We start from the raw sequence: 21,071 nt of genomic DNA on the forward strand, positions 1-21,071 counted from the left end.
CCTGTTCGGGCGGAGTTTTTTTACTAATTCGTCTTTTGCCCTCCTACAGTCACTCATCGATAACGACACTTTCCCTAAAAATACGGCGTCATCAGAAAACTGTTGCAGAGTGCTTCGTTCCTATTGTATGACACTTCCGTTTCTTATACTTTTATTTCCAGGTCGTTTGGGTTCAAATCAAATGGGTCTAAGCACTATGGGACTCAACATCTGAGGCCATCACTCCCTTACACTTAGAACTGCTTAAACCTAACCAACCTAAGGACATCACATACATCCATGCCCGAGGCAGGATTCGAACCTGCGACCGTAGCAGCACCGCGGTTCTGGACTGAAGGATCGTTTGGGTTCCGTATAATCTGTCAAACTTCTGTAGCTAAATTTGGTCGTTAGAAGCAGGGCACTTAGTCAACTGACCAAGGAATGAGAAGGGCACGGGCCCTGGTCTATTCAAAATGAACTATTTCGGCGTTCATATAACGCGATACACCCAAATCATAATAATGTCGATCTATATGAGCGCACAGAGGTTTGAGACTACACGATGATGGTTGAAATGATCGCTGTATCAAGCAGAAGTCTATAGATACCAGTATTTGAATGCTGGCCCCTATTTTGACCGGAATCGAGGATGGAATTTTCCCACACGTCGGTCAGGGGGCATGAAGATTGCGTAGTAAATCGTCGAAAGTGATAGCCAAATAAAATAACAGTTTGGAAATTAGACGGCTGAAAGCTGTTTGATTTGACATCCTGAACCGAACAGTCGAATCCCGCAACCACCTCTGAAACGATGGACATACACAGACTGTCGCTTATCAATTTTTTCACCTCAGCAGTTATATGTACAAATGATTTACCAAGCTGAATGGTGGTTCGTAGTTCACGTTAAATTGTAGGTTTCTCTATAACTGATTCGGCAAGTCATTTCAGTTAGCTAAGGAACCAAAAGCATATTACATCAAATAGGACCGTAAGTAGTAAAGCAGTTTAGTGTTCAAATCAACCTTCTATTGAGAAAAGCTTTATCTTTTTTTATACAGTTGCCTCGTACCACGTTCCTCATGACACAGGAAGTGAGTTTAATTTCTGCTTCCCAATCACGTCGCTTATCGGAACTTCATTATGCAGCCTAGGTACGAAACATCGCTATAAAATTCTCTTAGCCGCACCAATGAGGAAAATAAGATCATAAATGGATATGAAATGAAACGATCACAGAATATCAATTTAATACATCAAGTGGAAGACTTACAAGTACTGGTTGGACACTGGACAATTGCGTAATCAGTTCACATAATGATGAAGAAAAATGGAGCTTCAAGTCTATACAAATAAGGGCAATACAAGTGTTCACAACTTGTATACCTCGCGGGAGAGGGTAGCAAAACTGCTGAAAGATCCTAGTGATGGGCGTTTATACAGTAGGCAGACGCCAAATATCTCGCAAAAACCTACCAAGAATCTCAGTCCAGAAATATATGAGAATATTCTTCATCTTCATTATGTATTGTTCCTATAAGGAATTTGACGCCAAAATTAGTCTAGCCATAGCTTTCAAAAGAGGTGAACTGAAAGGGAAGAAACCTCAAATTGTAGTAAAATAGGTAGTAACCTCCGCCATGCAATTTAAAATGATTTCCCTTTTACATGTAGTGTTTATAATTAGAAACGGGGCATTCTGTAAAGTTTCGTTCCAGTGTCACGCCAAGGCATAACTTTGATTTCTTTTTAACCTCTTTTTATTTTTATTCCAGATCATTGCACATGTATACCTATGAGATTTCATAACACAGCGATGTTTCCGCCCCAGTAGTGTCGGTGAAAGGGTGTTTTCTCAGCTCAGTAATCTGTTCGCACACAGTTCTTAGCAACTGTGTCGAAAGAGACTTCGAAACTTACGGATCTTTGTGGTGTATACATAAAAATTTTCTCAAACTTTCAGGGTTAAAATTTTATAGATGGGAGAGGATACCACACTTACTATTTTGAGACAAGGAACCCATGGTCGGAGGCGAATATTTTTATTGCGATACGAGGACTTGCATAATTAATTTGCGTAGGTTACAAGTTTTCGTAAACTGTGTTTCATAATTCAGCTGCCTGTTGTATGTTTTTCGTGTGGATTTTTCCTTATTGATTACAAGAAAATGTTGATGTATGGCACTCCACAACAAACTGAAGAGGATGTGGTTTGACGGTCCTAGCTGAATGTCTCATTGTGTAATTACAGATATTATTTTAAGAGTGCCTGGCGATTTTTATGCTTTATAGTGATTCATCTATTGAAATATGATACTTTTGGATTATAATATCGGTGATGAACCGCATCCATTCTGGGCCATCAGACATTTGTAGATGCCTGCCCAAAGCAGAATATGGAACGTCTACACAACTCTGATTCTGTGGGTAGTAAATTACACATTAAAATTAAGTGGAAGAATGTTGAGAAACGTAAGGAACGTCATTGAAAGACGTAGTCTGACTCACGTCCCACAATATGCTGAGTACTGATCATTCTGCTCGATTACTTACCACCTGCGACTCACAGAAAAGACAGCAAAGCTTCAAATAGTAAATTGCTACGAGTTCGTTTGATTAGAGCATGAACTTCACAGAAGAGTTCTGTATCCTCCGGTAGGAATTATGAAAATAAAAGCATTTTAGACATGGGAAGGTCGCGTAACATAATAATGAGGTCGTACCTCCTCAAAGAAGGCAATCATGATATTTATGCGTGCTACATATGCAGACAGAGTGTTTCATAAATGTTGTGAGAAACTTCGAGGGGTTGTAGAGGGTGCCTTGAGAAATAGAGTATAGGAACCCGTGTCCGGAAACGCTATCAAACGAATCACAGAGCGTCAAAGTTACAAAAAATTCTAATGACTCCAAGCATTATGGGACTTAACATCTGAGGTCATCAGTCCCATAGACTTAGAACTACTTAATCCTAACTAACCTACGAACATCACACACATCCATACGCGAGGCAGGATTCGAACCTGCGACCGTAGCAGCAGCGCGGTTCCGGACTGACTAGAACAGCTCGGCCACAGCGGCCGGGGTCAAAGTTACAGGAGCCGGCACCTGTCACAAGACCACCCCTTTTGCAGCATACGTGACTATGTACGCTGACGGACCTTAGACGAACGTCTCAATTTTATTTGTTATTTAGCGATCGCGACTGATTACCACGATCGCCATTGGAGAAGATGGGTAGCTAGGCCTTGTCTCCTACGAATGCGATGCTCTGTTGCCTCAGCGGATGACGGTTTGGGATACAGATTTTCATCCACAGGTCATTTTTCTCCTGGAACGCTTTTTCGTATATAGGAGAAAAAATTGCAGATGGAAACCCGTGTCCGAAACCGTCATCTGCCAAAGCAACAGAGCATCGCACTCATAGAAGACAAGTCCTGTCTATGCAGCGACCATCTCCATATCCTCCAATGGCGATCGTGGTAGTCAGTCGCGATCACTGGATAACAAACAACATTGCGAGATGTTCCGCCTACGGTCTGTCAGGGTACGAAGTGGCATTTGTTGCCGAGGGCGTGGCCTACTATTAGACACTGGTGCCTAAAATTTCGACGCTGTGTAGCATCTATTGATGACGCTTCTGGACACGGGTTTCTATCCTCGATTTGTTCCTCAATACACCCTCTACAACCCCTCGAAGATTGTCGTAAAATTTCTGGGACACTCTGAATTCAGTGTGTTTCCGTAAGAGCATGCAATAATGAAACAGGACATATAAGATGTTCTATTGAACAATTAGAAGTAGAGAACCTGTGGTAGGAGAACCCAGCTTAAGGAGATAATAGGAATAAAATCACATTACTGTGTACTTTTATATTTGCATCAGTTACAGCTAACTGCAAATACCATCATTGACACAAAGAACGTACCATTTGTACTGTATCTTACAAAATATGCTGAAACTGACGGCCATCAACCTCAATGCAATCACGACATCCGCGAACAACATTCTGACGCTCCTTGACAAATACGCCTGGTGTGTTTCGAATCACAACACAGGCAGCTACAATTCTAACAACTAATTCCATATCCGCATCCACTGGGGTTTCATACACAAGTGATTTTAGATTTCCCCAGTGGAAATAATCAGAGGGATTAAGGTCAGGTGACCTCGCAGGCCTTGGAATAGTACGTCCCTTCCAATCCAGTGACCAGGAAATGCAGCATTGAGACGGTTGTGGACAACCACACTGAAGTGAGGCGGTGCACCGTCATGTTATATACACATCCTCTCACTAACAGCCAATCTTACGTTCTCCAAAAACACAGGTAGGACTCTTTGCACGAAGCTCAAGCAAAATAAATAAAACGTGTATTATGACTTCCTAGTAATCAGGCTTTCCTCCTTGTTTCTTTGCAGGAAATAAAGAACATGTATGTAAAGGAACATCACAGAATGTGTAAGTTTGTGCGTATGTTAGTTGTAAATAAGTTGGAAAACAGTAATGCTAGACAAAGCGGTAGACAAGTTTACTAATATATCTCCATAAGCTGGCTTCTCCGACATCGGGTTTCCTACTTAAAGTTGTTCAGTGGAGCGCTCTATATGTCCTGTTACATTTTTGAACGTTGTTACTTAAACACCCTGTATACACTGATAAGCCAAATTATAATGACCACTTCTTAATTGCGTGTCGGTCCAGCTTTGGAACAGAGTACAGCAACGATACTGTCTGGCATGGAAGCGGAAGTACTTGGTAGGTTTCTGGAAATATATAGCGCCAGATTTGCAGGCACAGGTCAAGCAGCTACTACAAATTAAGGGTTTGTGGCCCTATAGTGTCTCACATGTATTTCACTGAGTTCAGATCAGGCGACTTCGGCAACCGACACAACATGAGTTCACTATCGTTTCCTTCAAGCCACTGCATCACGATTCTGGCTTTGTGATACGGAGAGTTGTCCTGTTCGAAAACGCTACCGCCGTCAGGAAAGATAAAAAGCATCAAGCTATGAAGATGGTCTGCATGACATAGCTGTCATGGTGTCTTCGATTACTACCACAGATCCCATGGAAGCTTAGATGAATTTCCCCAATAACTTAATACTTCTCCACTGTCATACGTTCGTGGCACGGTGCGTATCTCGAGCTGCCATTCGGCTGGATGACGGCGTATGCGGACGCGACGATGGACATTGTGTAAGGAGAAACCTGATTAATCCGACCAGATAACCGCTTTTCATTGAATCACGGACCAGTTTAGATGATCCTGTTTTCATTTCAGTAGTAACTGACGATGTCGTTGAGTCAACATGGGAGCACGTAGGGTTCGTCTGCTCCTATGCTGCGAAATCCGGTATAGAGAAGTGGGACCTCGAAAGTGTACCCCTTAACACTTATCCCTGATTCAGCATTGTTCTCTGACCTCACATCTACCAGAGACCGCCGCCTGTCCCACTTCAAAAAGGGGGCTAGCCAGCGAGCTCCACGTTCGGTGGAGAGGCGTGAACATCCTAAACCTTGTCGCCTATTCTTGGTTTCCCCAACCTTCAATTATTCCTTGTAGATGCACACGATCGTAGAACGCGAACAACCGATCAGCTTCGCTTTTTCCAAGATGCTCCTTCCCAGGTGCTTGGCCATAGCAATATGAACTTTTAAAGGTCGCTGATATCAGTTGATTTCCCAATTTGCGGCCCGGGACGCAACCGAACAACCGATCAGCTTCGCCGTTTCCAAGATGCTCCTTCCCAGGTGCTTGGCCATAGCAACATGAACTTTTAAAGGTCGCTGATATCAGTTGATTTCCTAATTTGCGGCCCGGGACACTCGAATTATTTAACCTAATCGTCTCTACTCCGTTTATATGCTTTCCTTGCCGGCCTCACGTGCGCCATTGCTGAGCCGGTATTCAGACTCACGGTGGGCCGTGGTCACAATCGTTTAGCTCCTCAGTGTACGTCACTAAACGTCCACGGCGGTAAAACCACAGAAATTTGCATTTATTCACATGCATACATTAACCCTAGAACACTAAGGCAACAGCCTCGCCGCAGTGGATTCACCGGTTCCCGTCAGATCACCGATGTTAAGCGCTGTCGGAGGTGGCTGGCACTTGGATGGGTGACCATCTGGTCCGCCATGCGCTGTTGCCATTTTTCGGGGTGCACTCAGCCAATTGAGGAGCTACTAGACCGAATAGTTGCGGCTCCGGTCAAAGAAAACCATCGTTACGACCGGGAGAGCGGTGTGCTGACCACACGCCCCTCCTAACCGCATCCTCAGCTGAGGATGACACGGCGATCGGATGGTCCCTATTGGCCACTTGTGGCCTTATGACGGAGTGCTTTTAAGGCACTAAAGGGGGGGAGGGAGGGAGGACGAATGCTACATCGTTACTAAACCATCGTAAATTTTACTACACCACATTTTATTCAAAGGGAGTCACACAGTTTATGCACAAATTAATAACAATTATAAGGTCTCCAACGGTGTGTCATATACAAAATAAGTACCTTGTGTCCTGTTTTACACGCTGTAGTGAAAATACTAGGTCGGCGGGAACCGCGAATTAGTACCAACTGCTGTCGTAAAATTTACGAGAGTTTAGTAATCTAGGGTTAAATATCGTTGGACTTTGTTGGCTGGGATGTCTCACGTGGTAGGTTCATTATATGAATGTCCAAAAGAACAGACACCACATATTTACATAATTAATTAGCCTAGCTAGGCAACAGATCAACCTTCTTCTGTGATGATACACAAATACCTCCGACCTCCTTGGAAATCTCGGAGTAGCGAGCTTGGAGGAAATGGACAGAGAGTGCGGGTAGGTGGCGCTCGATGGGAATGTGGACCGCCCGTGAGGCGTGCCGAGGTATTCTGCGCAGTTATGATAATGCTGTGTCCCGGATGTCACAGTGATTAACGCAGCTGCCTAGTAGGCAGGAGATCCCGGGTTCGAATCCCGGTCCGGTAAAATTTTCTCTCGTCGCCGCTGATTCCGCGTACTGTTCCAGTGCTACTGAAAGTAGTGATCCCTTCCCTCTCCTGACCGTTCTCCCCCAATCCGCCTTCAGTTTACCTATAGTGGTGGGTTCAGCCATCGGTCGGAAAGGGTTTTCTTCCTCCGCGCGCCTTAGCCCTTTCCTTTAGGATACATGAGGGCTGTGTTGTACGTGTATTTGTGGTGATGCGTGGATGGCGTAGTGTTATATAGGTCTGATGAAGATGAAGATGGTGGTGAAAGAAGCGAGAGGGTGAAGCTCGGTGCCGGCACATAGCCCACTCCTCTCGAATTGCACCAAGGGGCCGCGAAGCTTAACGTCTCCATATGGCGGGGATCACCATCAATAGTGCCACGTGCCCTCACATCACGTGACATAGGAGAAAGGTTTGGAATTTACTCCGGGACATCGGCGCAAAGACTGGCGATCAGTACCTTTACGCCACCGCCTCCCCTCCCCTAGCGTCCCAAATACTGACAGTAGAAGGTTCATCCACGGCCAAGACCCGAACCGGCGTACTCCACATCGAGTGCCGTTGCACAGGCATGCGATAGTGACATCGATTACGGAGTCGAGTACGAGCAGGCAATCGTTCCTCCCTTGCGCTATTAGGAACTGTAAGACGAAGACTGACAGATGCTATTAGTCACAGCATGGACCATCGAGCCCGTACTACATCGTAGCTTGCGACTTTGCGAGTGCTCCAGTAATTGTCAGTACATACTATTGGTATTGCGAACTGATACACTCGATCAGAACTTATTGTTAGTAAGGAACTACCGTTTAAGTATTAGCTATGCTAATAGCGTCTAATACTGTCTGTGCTAGAAAAATTAATTTTTTTATCCCTAGAGCCAGAAATGGAAATGTAAACTTTAGAAATTTACAAGTGCATGTGTCAAGCCGTAACGCACATCCTATTTCGTTCCATTTGGTCTAAATCTGATCTGCAGTTCTCGTTGTTGTGGTCAATCAAAAATTATGTGAGCACGTGTTTGAAGTACACTTATTTTGTGTGAAATTTTTTCAGTCTATTTCCATTCACATTTTACACATCCATAAAAGTTTCAAACGATATTTTACACTATTCGTAATCCATAGCGACTGTATTTCGCAATATTTTATTTCGTAGTGAATTAAAAATTCATTGCCTACATTCAAAATCGTGCTAATGCAAAACATATGAGGGTCCGATGGAAAGAAAAACCTGCAAATTTTTATGTGAAAACTCATAAAGTTTTTTAAAAAGCAAACGTTATTAACATTTTACACCTTCATTCTTCACGTCTACATATTCGTAGCTCTCTGCCGCTAGATGGCTCCGAATTGTAGCGTGTAACATGACGGTGTGTAACGTAACTATGTCGGTGGGTGAGAAACAGTGTGCTGTAATCGAATTTACAATTCAGAGAGTTCTTCCACACATGGAGCACTGTCTCCTTCAGCATGACAATGCCATGCCACGCACGAGAACTGCCACATCTGCAACAATCAGACGCCTTGGGTTCGCTGTTACACATCTTCGTCCATCCAGTCCTGACTTGGCCCCATCAAATTTTCGTCTGTTTCCAGAACTTAAACAACACCTTCTAGGACTTCCGTTTGATAGTAATGAAGTGGTGCAAGCAGAGTTGCGGTTCTGGCTCCGTCAGCAAAGTCAAACATCCTACAGTGACGGTATCAGCAAACTGGTCTCTCGCTGGGAGAAATGTCTTCGTCGCCAGGGTGATTATGATAGGAAATAAACATGTAGACATCAAGAAGAAAGATGTAGAATGTTAAAAACGTTTGTTTTATTTAAAGAGCTTTAAGGGGACGTTTACTATCTTTGGCCCGAGAAAAGCATGTCCTTTGAGAATTTTTTCTTGGGATATGTTACAGATGACAATGTCAAATTTGGTCAAAATGTTTACTGATATTTCCTCTACAAAATGAAATTTTTTTCGACCTGAAATGTCGACTGGCAAAGACGGAAGTGCCGTCGGAACGAAACAAAATTTCGATGTAGACCTCCACGCACGGTATGTCATAGGTCAGCCGGCTCTTCTGATATCAAAATTGAGTCAACGTTAGCGAAAGATTCTTTATAATTTGTACCTCGTTTATGTTATTTGGACCATAGAAAACAAAACGGTGGCCATTTGAAAAAAATAGGGATTTTTCTCGTCGATTTTTCGACTTCGTCGGCCAAGTAAAAATATTTATAGTTAATGGATCGGAATAAAAGTGGTACAACTCCTAGGCAATTTACTTAGCTTCGTCGGAAACAAAGAATCATGCCAATCGGTTCAGTAGATTTGAAGTTACCACACTGCGCGATAAACAGAAAGTCATTTCGAGAAAAACGCGTTTGAAGTTTTGACTACACATAAATGCAATATTATGCAACTTACGTTCAATCTGCTATTCCAGCTCCATAAACTAGTCCTTCATCTTCCTCACAGAGGGCGTTCTGCTCCATCTGGGCCATCCTGCGCTGCTCCAGAGCCGCTCGTACTGCCGGTGACAAGCGGTTTTCTGCCGCTTGAATCCAGTGGTCGTCCGAATGACGGGCGAACTGCGTCGAATAGAGTCCTAGGGTGACGTCCATCGTTGTCATGGTCTTCAGAATTGCTGAATACCCTTCGTTGAAGCTGCTCACTCCCAGGAAAGTCGCAATCTCCACAGTCTTCGCACCAGAATGCAAATTCTTGGCGCAAACTTCCAACCATACGCGTTCAAACTTTCATTTTGTGTGTTTTCTCCAAAGCAATGGTACAATAACTCGTCCTCCGAAAGAAAAAAACTGGTGCGTGAAAAAGGCCGATTTCAGGCAGGTGCATTTTTTTCTTCAACCGCGAATAACAAACATTTCCGTTCCGTATTCGCAAAAACCATTTCAGGGGTGGATTCTAAACATTTTTATGGATCCAAAAATGCAATTTAAAAAAAAATCTATTTTTTTTAACCAAAAGACAGTAAACCTCCCCTTAAGAGCTTCACCTGAAAAATTCGGAGGCATTACTATTTAGTAGGGACTGATGACCGTCGATGTTAAGTCCCATAGTGCTCAGAGCCATCCTATTTAGTAGGCCCTCGTATTACCAGCTGGCGGCAAATTTGGATCTAAGGGGAAACTTACTGTTTTTCCATTAAGCGTTTTAGATGGCATTTCTTTCAGATGCTGACGTATTCCATTACTCCTGCCACGCATAAAATTTGGAATGACGCCACAAGCGCTGAAAGTGAACGTTTTCGCTACAAGATTTGCAATAGTGGCAGTGATGAATTGTACGCTGGGCAGCCAATAGTCGGTATTGGTATTTAGCAGCATACTGTCGCAGATACCATTAGCGATAGAAAATTTGGTCGGGTGCAGCAATCAATCATGTTCCACGATCAGATATCTTTTTGCGACACATTATTTTGTTGTTTTTCCTAAATTTCTAAAAGAATCCTCCGATAAGATGTCGGAAGATGGCAAGCAAAATAATAATGCGTTTACCGTCCAATAAATGCCGCGCTCAGGACAGACAGTCAGGTGCAAAATAAATTTAATATGAAGTCCGCCTTGCGGCCACCACCAAATATTCACCGGTTTGAGGAGTTTTGGTAGGCGATATAGGACATAAAATGACGTAGCGCAATTTCTTACCTGTGTGGGAAAACGTAAGTTAGACAGACATTGCACTCTTTCGAACAGCATCGTGTTCATTATAAAGAGGGGATCACCTCTGGTTTTTGTGAAAAGTAATCTTTTACAGGTCATATCTGTAAAATGTACCATAGCTTTATCTGGACAGGCAATTATTTTCCATAACAAGAATACACGGTCCGGACACAGTAATGTGACCACTTGTCAAAAGCTTGAATAAGCACCTTTTGCAGCTCGAACTGCTTTGAGACGTGGAGAAAGAGAGTCAGTGAGATTCTGGAAGATACCGACAGGGATGTGGAACCATGCGACTCCGCCGGCCGGAGTGGCCGTGCGGTTCTAGGCACTACAGTCTGGAAACGGGCGACCGCTACGGTCGCAGGTTCGAATCTTGCCTCGGGCATGAATGTGTGTGATGTCCTTAGGTTAGTTAGGTTTAATTAGTTCAAAGTTCTAGGCGACTGATGACCTCAGAAGTTAAGTCGCATAGTGCTCAGAGCCATTTGAACCATTTGAACCATGCGACTCCAGCGCCGTTTCTCAGTTGATCCATGGCACGTACAGCCCAATCGAGTGCTCTATTGGGTATAAATCCGAGGAGCCTGGTGGCCAGGAGGGTATGGTAAACCCATCCTGGTACTCTTCGAACCACGAACGAACACTGCGACCTGTGTGACACGTTGCATTGTCCTGCTGGTAGATGCCATCATGCCGAGGAAGAACAATATGCATGTAGGGGTGGACATAGTCCCAGTAGTGCATACATGTTTTGATTCATTGCGCCTTCTATAACGACGAGATCACCCACGGAATTTCACGAAAAGATTCCCCAGGCCATAACGCTCCTTCCTCGGACTTGAACCCTTCCGACGATTGTTGCAGGTTATTTACTTTCAGACGTTTCACGTCGTACACGGCAACGGCCATCTGTACAAATAAGCATGAAACGTGAGTCATCTGAAAAGACCGCCTGTCGCCACTCAGTGGACGTCCAGGTTGCGGTTTTGGCATGAAAATTGCAGCCTTCGTCGCCGATGAACAGTAGCCAGCATGGGTGCATGAACTAGGCGCCTCCTGCGGAGGCATGTTCACAGCAATGTCCGCTGAACGGTCGTCGAGGGGACACTGTTGGTAGCCCCTTGGTTCATCCGCGCCGTCAGTTGCGCAACAGTTGCACGCCTGTTCGCCCGTACGCATGTCCGAAGTCCTGGTCCAACCCTGTCATCTATAGCTCATGGTGCACCAAAATTACCTCGACGTTGGTTTTACATAACGCCATTTTCCCATGCATAGTGTACTTTAACCACGGCGGCTCGCGGACAGCTTACTAACTTAGCCGTTTCGGACATGATTCCATCCTTGGCCTGAAAGCCAATGATCATGCCTTTCTGGACAGCAGAGAAATCGCTCCGTTTCCACAATACGACAACTTCTTCGCTGTTTCCCGCGTCCCCCCGACCAGCTTGACATAGCCTCCACTGCTAGTGCTGCCACCTGCCGTCCATGAGTGGGTATTGCACATAGACGTCGAACGTAGGCGGTGACACATTAATGTGAGTGGACGCTGTGTTTTCCGTCATAGTGTCGTCAAGTAAAGTATCTAAACCAAAAGGGGTGTGACGGAGAGGGAGGGGGGGGGGGGGGCGAAAACCAGTGCAGTCGTTGTCGTAATACGGAAACGGAGCGTTTTACATATCTGTTGGAGGTAACTTAAAAGTATGAAAACATGGAGTACATTGCCACAAATTTGTGTATGGTGTGTAAGGATTATTTTAAAGCAAAGTAACAGACCTGTTATACCCACCAGTGTAGCCGAGAACGTTGACGCGTTTCTTCCTGGACTCAAGTAGGCGCGCCGGCCACGGATCGAATCCACCCGGCGGATTAACGACGGGGGCCGGTGTGCTGGCCAGCCTGGATGAGGTTTTTAGGCGGTTTTCCACATCCCGCTAGGTGAATACCAGGCTGGTCCCCATGTTCCGTCTCGGTTACACGGTGCCGGCCGCGGTGGCCGAGCGGTTATAGGAGCTACTGTCTGGAACCGCGTGCCCGTTACGGTCGCAGGTTCGAATCCTGCCTTGGGCATGGCTGTGTGTGATGTCCTTACGTTAGTTAGGTTTAAGTAGTTCTAAGTTCTAGGGGACTGATGACCTCAGAAGGTAAGTTCCATAGTGCTCAGAGCCATCATTTGGTTACACGGCTTGCAGACATCTGAATACATTCGCACTATTCCGTAGATTACACTTGACGCAGACTGTTGGGGTACACTAATTCCGTCCCAGGGGGACGGGGTAGTGGCAGGAAGGGCATCCGGCCACCCCTTAAACATTAACATGCCAAATCCGATTTACGATGGCTGACCCTGCGTAACTGCGGGACAAGGCTCAAGCGATAGAATAGAATATACCTGTACTGGAAAGAAATAGAAACCTTTCTATTTCACATGCACAAATTCTATTTCTTTAATGTTTTAAGGATTACGTTTTCCCTCAAATGGAAAAGTTTTTATCCTCAAAGATTCACTCTGCATTTCCTTAAGTCTTTACACTTTTCCTTGAATAGTTTTGTTGATTTTTTTTTGTTGATTTTTTTTTGTTGATTGCTAAACTTTCTCTGTTGTTCAGTTAGTAAATGTCACTTAAGTTTTCTTCATGCCTGTGGGTGCTAAGTAATCAACAGAGTTCTGACGACCTGAGCGGTGGATGCAATTAATAAAACACTCCATGACTGACGAAAACGGTTTAACGTTACATTAAATGACAGCAATTGTCCCCGACTTGAGAGAACAGCGTTTGTTAACTGTTGTATATGTAACGGCGTTTCTATAATGCAGAACAGCACTGCCACACAAGCAGATGATAGAATGATGCTAAATTCCAGCTGTAATCACGGAATCCTATTCCCTGTTAAAAGTTCAAAGCAGGTAGTCCGCACAAACAATTCACCCTTCCTTAAAACGCTATCTCAATACGAACCGCTCAACTAATCGCATCGTCGAAGCAGAGCTCAGTGCGAAACTTGTTCAATTTCGTATCCGTTGGCATCAGTGAAGTTTAAAGCAAATGAAATTATGTCTGTTCAACGAGAAATATTTAATTTTGCAGTTTTTGTGAGACCTGCATGCTATCGGTCTAAACGGTGAGACGATTGCTCATTTCCGAACGAATTTTTCAATTTCCGTGCAAACAGCTTTATCTCGACGTTTGCCAATATGGAACAACAGAGCGCAACCATTTTCCCGACTAAGCCGATTTTATTCACCGTGAGCTTGTACAGCAAATGAACTATGTTACTTGACGATGCGTCACTGCAGAATGTATTTAACGATAAAAGCTGTTGTTTAAAATAGCTATTCTACAGCTACCGGCCAGCAAGTATGTCCTTATTCAAGTCTAACAGCGTGAACTACAGGGCCAAGGAAAATAGAAAAATATTTTATGCAACTGTAGTTAAATTAAGAGAAAAATGGTAAGTTTCGTCACCTTCAAGCCAGTAATATTGAATAGTCATAACATTTCGAGCTATAGCGGTAATTTTAACGAAAGCCTGGACATTATGGTGTCGTGTTAATACCTGAAGTGTCGGATAAATAGATCGTGGTTTATAATATAGAAAGGATTCGGATATTTTGAACAACTTTCGCGTTCGTTGAACCTTTATTCTTGCATGTGGGTCAAACGGACGGTATATGACGGAATCTTTCGAGAATTCAGGAAAGAGGGTTAGGTTTTACGTCATTAGGAGCGAGCACAAGGCCATATTGAATAAAGATGAGACAGGAAATGAGGAGTGTAATTTCAGAGGGCCATTCATTTAAATAGTCTAGGGGAAGCTACGGGAACTCAAATACTGGAAATCCGGACGAGCAGTTTCAAGACCGCTTCTTCACAATAAATACGAAACATAATTAGGTTCGGAAAGTAGTTTATTTTGTAGGTTTATAAATGGAACCATCATTGACATTTCAGTAAATTTGAGGCTGTTACTCTGTTGTTTCCAATTTCTTAAAAATATATCTGTCTTAGTAATGGTCTAACTATTTTTTTTAACTTGGATAATGCAATTCGCCAATTGTCCAGGAACGGAAAGTACATAAGATACCGTTTTAATCCATGCTGTATCCTTATTTTTATTTTGTTGTTGATTTTTACATGTTTTCTCCGAATGCTAGTAAGGTATTGCATTCCTGCAGCAACACGTGTAATACATTGAGTTTTTACAACCAAGCACACACAAACAAGGAGAGGTACCAGACGGGTGGGGAATCCAAGAAAATATGGTCTTTACTGGCAGTTTCATATGGGTGATTCTCTTTCTCTGCTACAGCGGAAAGATCGTATCTGCTCCAGGAAGCAGTAACTCATTGGATGCGTTAATATTAGCTCAAAGCAATAATGATTATTCAGCATGAGGTGTATTTTCATTCCTGTATCGGAATGGCTTCTGTCTGAAGGAGACAAGAATGTCTATGTGTTCCGCAGTGTCTTAATTGCTGTAGACCTCACTGCTTCCGAGGCAGTTGATACGCATTTGAAAGAAGCAAGATTAATATCATTTTTGGTCATCCAGACTTGAGTTTTCCGTCGTTATCCTACATCGATTAAGGCGAATTTCTAGATGCTTTCTTTGAAACGGAGACGGTCAATATCCTTCGAAGTCGTTGTCCTGTCCGCTCTTTTTATACTTTGCGTCGTCCACGTGGCGTTAAATCTTTACTTGTCTCATTTCCTTTCTCCACTGCCTCGTGAATCTCGACGGGCCCGCCGCTCTTACGATGATTTGCGACTCATCTAGCATCTCGTTGAGACTACGCGGAAGATACACGCAACTCGGCTTCGGGAGCCTCACATGGCCGGGCATAAGCGTTGATGATGATGATGATCGTATGGCATTATTTTACGGGAGAGCCCCTCTGGAGTTGTTAGGCTGTCTGAGGCAATTCTTCCTGTTTGACGACACTTCGGCGACTTGCGTGTCGATAAAGATGAGATGAAATGTTTAGGACAACACAGGCTCCCAGTCCCCGAGCGAAGGAAATCTCCGACCCGGCAGGGAATCGAATCCTCGACCAGTCATCTAGAGACCACGAGCTGTGGACGGCATAAGCGTTGAAATTACTCGATATCCTTCTCGGAATAGCAATTCAGCATCCACTTACTCGCTTTCCGAAAGTCTTTAGTATCAATAGGCAGCTTGACTGGCGAATCACTGGTTTAGTGCCCCTTTTTAACCTTCCAGTCGAATTCGATGAGGAGTAGAAATGCTCTGGCCTGTGCAGAATGGAGAATGGAACTCCCGTATGTCTAGGTTAGGTCATATACCAATTAGACGATACATGAGCGCATGGTGTAAATCACTTCCCATAGGTATTGATTAACGTGACAATGTGCTGTTATATAGGAAATATTTTCAAATATTGTGATGGAAGCGGCTTGCTGGAAAGTATGATCCTGTATTAAGTAGATTAAATCATTTGACCATCTAGATGGCAAGTGGCATAGGGATTGGTTTCGCTTTTGGAGGGTTAGAGATAATCCAGGTTTGGATTTCGTGTTTTCGCTAAATCGATGAAGGGGAATACTTTGGGATGATTCCTTCGAATAGGACACCACCGATTTTGCCCTGCCCTTGTTTGTGTTCAGTCTCTAATAACGTCTTCACCAACAGGATATTAAACTCTAATCCACTTTCCTTGCTAACTTTAGTAAAATCATTGTACAGGTATAACTGTAACAACCTGCTCGTACAGACAGATTCACAGCGTGCTAACTTGCGCCTCAGAGAAGTGAGTCAGACCTGGATCGAATCCGCATGACGTATTAATAGCTGGTACACTGGACAGTCTCAATGTGGCTTTCATGTGGTTTCCTACACTGTTTTAGGCAAATTCTAGGCTGGTCCACAATCTCCACCTCAGAAAATACGGTAAAGAAACACTTGCAATACGGTAACACACAATAAAATTTACACGATTCACATACTTATGGTGCACTGACGAGAGAAAGGGCATCCGACCACCGACTATCAATAACAGTACCAAGTCTGACAGTAGCTACGTCAACCTCATGTTGGTACAGGATAAAGTCAAAAGAAAAAGAATAAGAAGGAACACAGACTTGCGGTGCACAACAATTTCCTATTTTAGGTTGATTCACTTAACTTGTGGAGACATAAAGGGCACACGGCCAAAAATCTAAATGCCAAATCATGGAAACAGCAGATCTCATACTACAAGGTAGACGTTAGGAAAGAGAGACTGTATATCTACAATGCGGTTACACAGCCTTCATTATAAAAGCCATTAGAAAAATTCGAATATTTGTCTCTTCCGTAGACATCGAAGTAATTGAATGCCATTAGGGGCATCATAATAGAAACACTACGTATTGTAGCACAAAGGAAAGAAACCCAAAATAATTATATAAATACAGGATTAGTGAAAGAACTGATAGCAAAACAAGTAAATGCCTTCATCATAAACAAGAAAACCGACAGAAACTAAAAGAAAGCTAACCGAGAAGCACTAACAATTAAGTCAGCAAAGAAAAAACTTTGGCTAATGGAGACATTAGCTACAAAAGCAGATAAAAGTAATACTGGAGTGCTCATGGATAAAAAAGAATACATAAACAAAGAAAATGAACAATTACAGAAGAATAATGTTGAACTTAAATCTTATCCAACTAATAGATTTCAAACGAAACTGAAAAGGACATTAAAATATATCTAAATCATACAAAAACACAGAAAATAACTTAGCAAAAAAAATCCAGCAGCACAAATCCTCAGAAGCCGTTTTAAAATACATAAAGATAATATTCCAATGAGACCAGTTATCATTTTCAAGAGTGCTCCTCATATCGCATTGAAAAGTTCCCACACAAAGACTTAAATTACATTTCAAACGAGAGAACAACAGAATAAAAAAATTCCTTAGAATCTGTACAAAAAATGAAAGATACACACTGTAAAATTAATAACCTTAAATTTGAAAGACATATACCCTTCAGTCCCACTTGGTGACATAATTAACTTCATAAAGAGTAATTCACTGGAAACACAGAAATGCCAAACAGGAAACCACAGAGAATTGATACAAATCATGAAAGCTATCACCAAGCAAATCTACTTGCAGTTTAACTATTCATTCTATTTACAAAAGGAAGGTCTTCCGATGGCAAGTCTCATATCATACTGACTAACAAATGTCCTAATGAGTAAAACTGAAAACGGAATTTTTTTAGCAATAATAGAAACAAAACATGTAAAGTTTTATGCTGGCATAGATATGCAATTGATATCATATGCCTGCAGATGAACCACAGGAACATTTAAACAGTTTACACAGGCAACTAAGTAAGATACACCACAACACTGTCTTTATTATGGAAATAGAAGCAGAAGACACAATACACACTAAAGAAACAATATATCACCTCATCCTCAAACTCACAAAATCTAACAACAGACATAGTTTCAACTTTTTCAGAAAGAAAACAATTACAGACATTATAACAGACAAGAAATGGAACAATCATCATTCTCAACAAACAAAGAAAAAGATGGCAGCCATAATGCATACAGCGTACAGAATATTCAGATTACCGCTAAGCAGAAAGATATCTCAATAAGAACTAAACATAATCATCAACATAGCACAAAACAGTTGATACAACAGTAAGACACTGAATAAAGTACACAACTCCATTAAAAGAAAAATGCAAACAGAATACAGCAAAATTAAAAAAAATCCAGGCATACCAACACATATCAAAAACACAATGTGCACTCGCGCCAGAAAACTGATTCTGCAATGAAAACACAAAATGGCACACCATAACAGACCGCAACCAACTCACACACAAGATTAGTAACATCTTCAAAAAACACAAAATTATTGTATCCTTCAAGACAAATAGCACAGTACAAAATGAATTAAAAAATTTGACAGAAACGAAAGATAAATACAACAGTTCAAGAATATATGAATTAAAATGCAAGTGTAAATGTATTAGGATGACTCAAGAAATTTTAATATCGGGTATGGAGAACTTATAAGGGCAATGAAGAGTGAATGTACTGACTTAGATCTGCACAACATCTAATTAAATAAAATCACTGTCATACTGGGATAGAAAGAGACATGACAGTGTTATACCAATGGCAACAAAAGAAAGACAGTGCTTATTCTACAGGAAAAATATCTCATATAGAAGACCATAAATAAAAATGAAAAATGCTCAACAGCCAAAAGAGCAATAACAGAAAAACAATATTCAAACTAATTCACAGTTTATCATAAATAAAAATAAAAATAATTCCCTCTCTCTCTCTCTCTGTCTCCTCTCTCTCTCTCTCTCTCTCTCTCTCTCTCTCTCTCTCTCTCTCTCACACACACACACACACACACACACACACAAACACAAACACAAACACAGAGTGCCCCACCATCCAACCTCTGTTCACCCCAAATCCAACAAACCATTCTTCTCTCGCCCTCTACAGTTCCATAATTTCTCAGTGAGCCCTAAAGCATGTGAAGAAGAACATGTGCAGTTTGGTACAGTCTAGGTTATTTGCAGTGAAATGTTTAAATGTGACCTATCAATTGGAAGAAATCTGTACTATGCCTCTGGTACAGCCGGCCGGAGTGGCCAAGCGGTTCTAGGCGCTACAGTTTGGAACCGCGCGACCGCTACGGTCGCAGGTTCGAATCCTGCCTCGGGCATGGATGTGTGTGATGACCTTAGGTTAGTTACGTTTAAGTAGTTCTAAGTTCTAGGGGACTGATGACCTGAGAAGTTAAGTCCCATAGTACTCAGAGCCATTTGAACCATTTGAACCTCTGGTACATGTAGAAGAATACAAGGATAGATGAAGAGGACACAAAAAGTGAAACTAAAGTGTAACTGTAAGTAGTTAGGCGATTAAACGAGCTGCCAAGAATCACTACACCTTATCGAAATACGTATAATTAAATAAATTCCTTGTGTACTACAGACGACTGAAGAAGCCTAGCATGAAAAGGGGAAATGTGATCCGTAGATAAAAAAAACATTCATTTGAGTAGACGGAATTTTTTCTTACCTTATAATGAAGCATAATTTTAGCAGCAGTTGAGCAGATACGGCTTCAGATATTAACAATAAAACTGAAGTAGGCTCACCAAGCGCATTTGAAATTTACTGTAGCACTAAAGAAGAAAATAGTTATAGCATCATTAGTTGATGGAACGTCTAACTGTTCTGAAGTATAAAATGTTATATGAGTAATTATGAATATTGTGGGTGAGATGGTCCTGGAAAAAAATACAAGAGATCTCGCATCCACGACTGACCGTACTAATTAGGAAAAAATAAGGGGATTCGGCGTGTTTCATTTGACTTGAAAGGAATGAAGCTCATTATTTCTCTTTCTGTTACATAAGTCAGCCAAAAAGAAATGTAGATTGGAAGTTTCGAGTCCCGACGAAACCAAGATTGTTGTGAACAGGGAAATAGGTCAGCTGGAGTAAGGTAAGGGTAAGGAGTCGCCGTGACGGGTGTAAGGAAATATTAATCGAAACTACAGGTAACATAACTCAGGAGACAAAATAAGGATTTGAATCCTACTTCTCTGAAGCAGGAGACCACTGCGCCCACCACTGAGTCACTTTGCCCGATATGATCTCCTGAAAATCTTAAACATTAACGTTAGTATTATTTAGACAATAGTGTAAAAATCTTATACCGAATTCTGAACTCTAATCATTCTAGTTCGACATTTGGTGCATACGTCAGCAGTCATTCGTAATAAAACGAATTACCCAAAGAATTATATTCGCCTGTTGAAAACTTTTTATTCTCTTGAATGTACAAATCAACAACACCCCTCATTATATTTTTGCGACATGGTTTTTGCTTTTGTCTAGATACTTGTCTCGCGGGGCGTTGTTACCGATTACTCTCCACCCTCGTCGAAGCCCAACCTGAGATCAATTTCTAGTGACATCGCTGTGGAAGCGTCATTACTCTGTAACCAAAGAAAGCCACATCGATATCTCGATTTTTTATCCCTCCTAATTGGGTCACCGTCCTATGTTACCGACAGGTAAATCTCTAATTATATTTTCTTGAGCAGTTTTCACAGTCATGTACAACTTATTGAAGGACAACATTTTTCGCATTTTGAAAATTAATTTAATCTCATCAGTCACCATCATCCCAGTCTCAAAATGATGGTAATTCTGAAGGTGAAGATTCCGTTAAAACTCACGTGTCAAAAATTAAAACACCTTCCGGCACACATAGTGAAATACAGTTCAAGCACTGGAATTCAATATTTATGTATAATCCTCGAAAATTGCAGGAAATCAGGGTAGCGCTGACTGCTGTGTAAACATTCAGATTATACGACCTGCTCGTCAATTCATTTGCTGTTGTAATATGAATCTGCTTGCTGCAGTATG

This window comes from Schistocerca serialis, chromosome 3, assembly GCF_023864345.2.
Source record: "Schistocerca serialis cubense isolate TAMUIC-IGC-003099 chromosome 3, iqSchSeri2.2, whole genome shotgun sequence".
NCBI lineage: Eukaryota > Metazoa > Arthropoda > Insecta > Orthoptera > Acrididae > Schistocerca > Schistocerca serialis.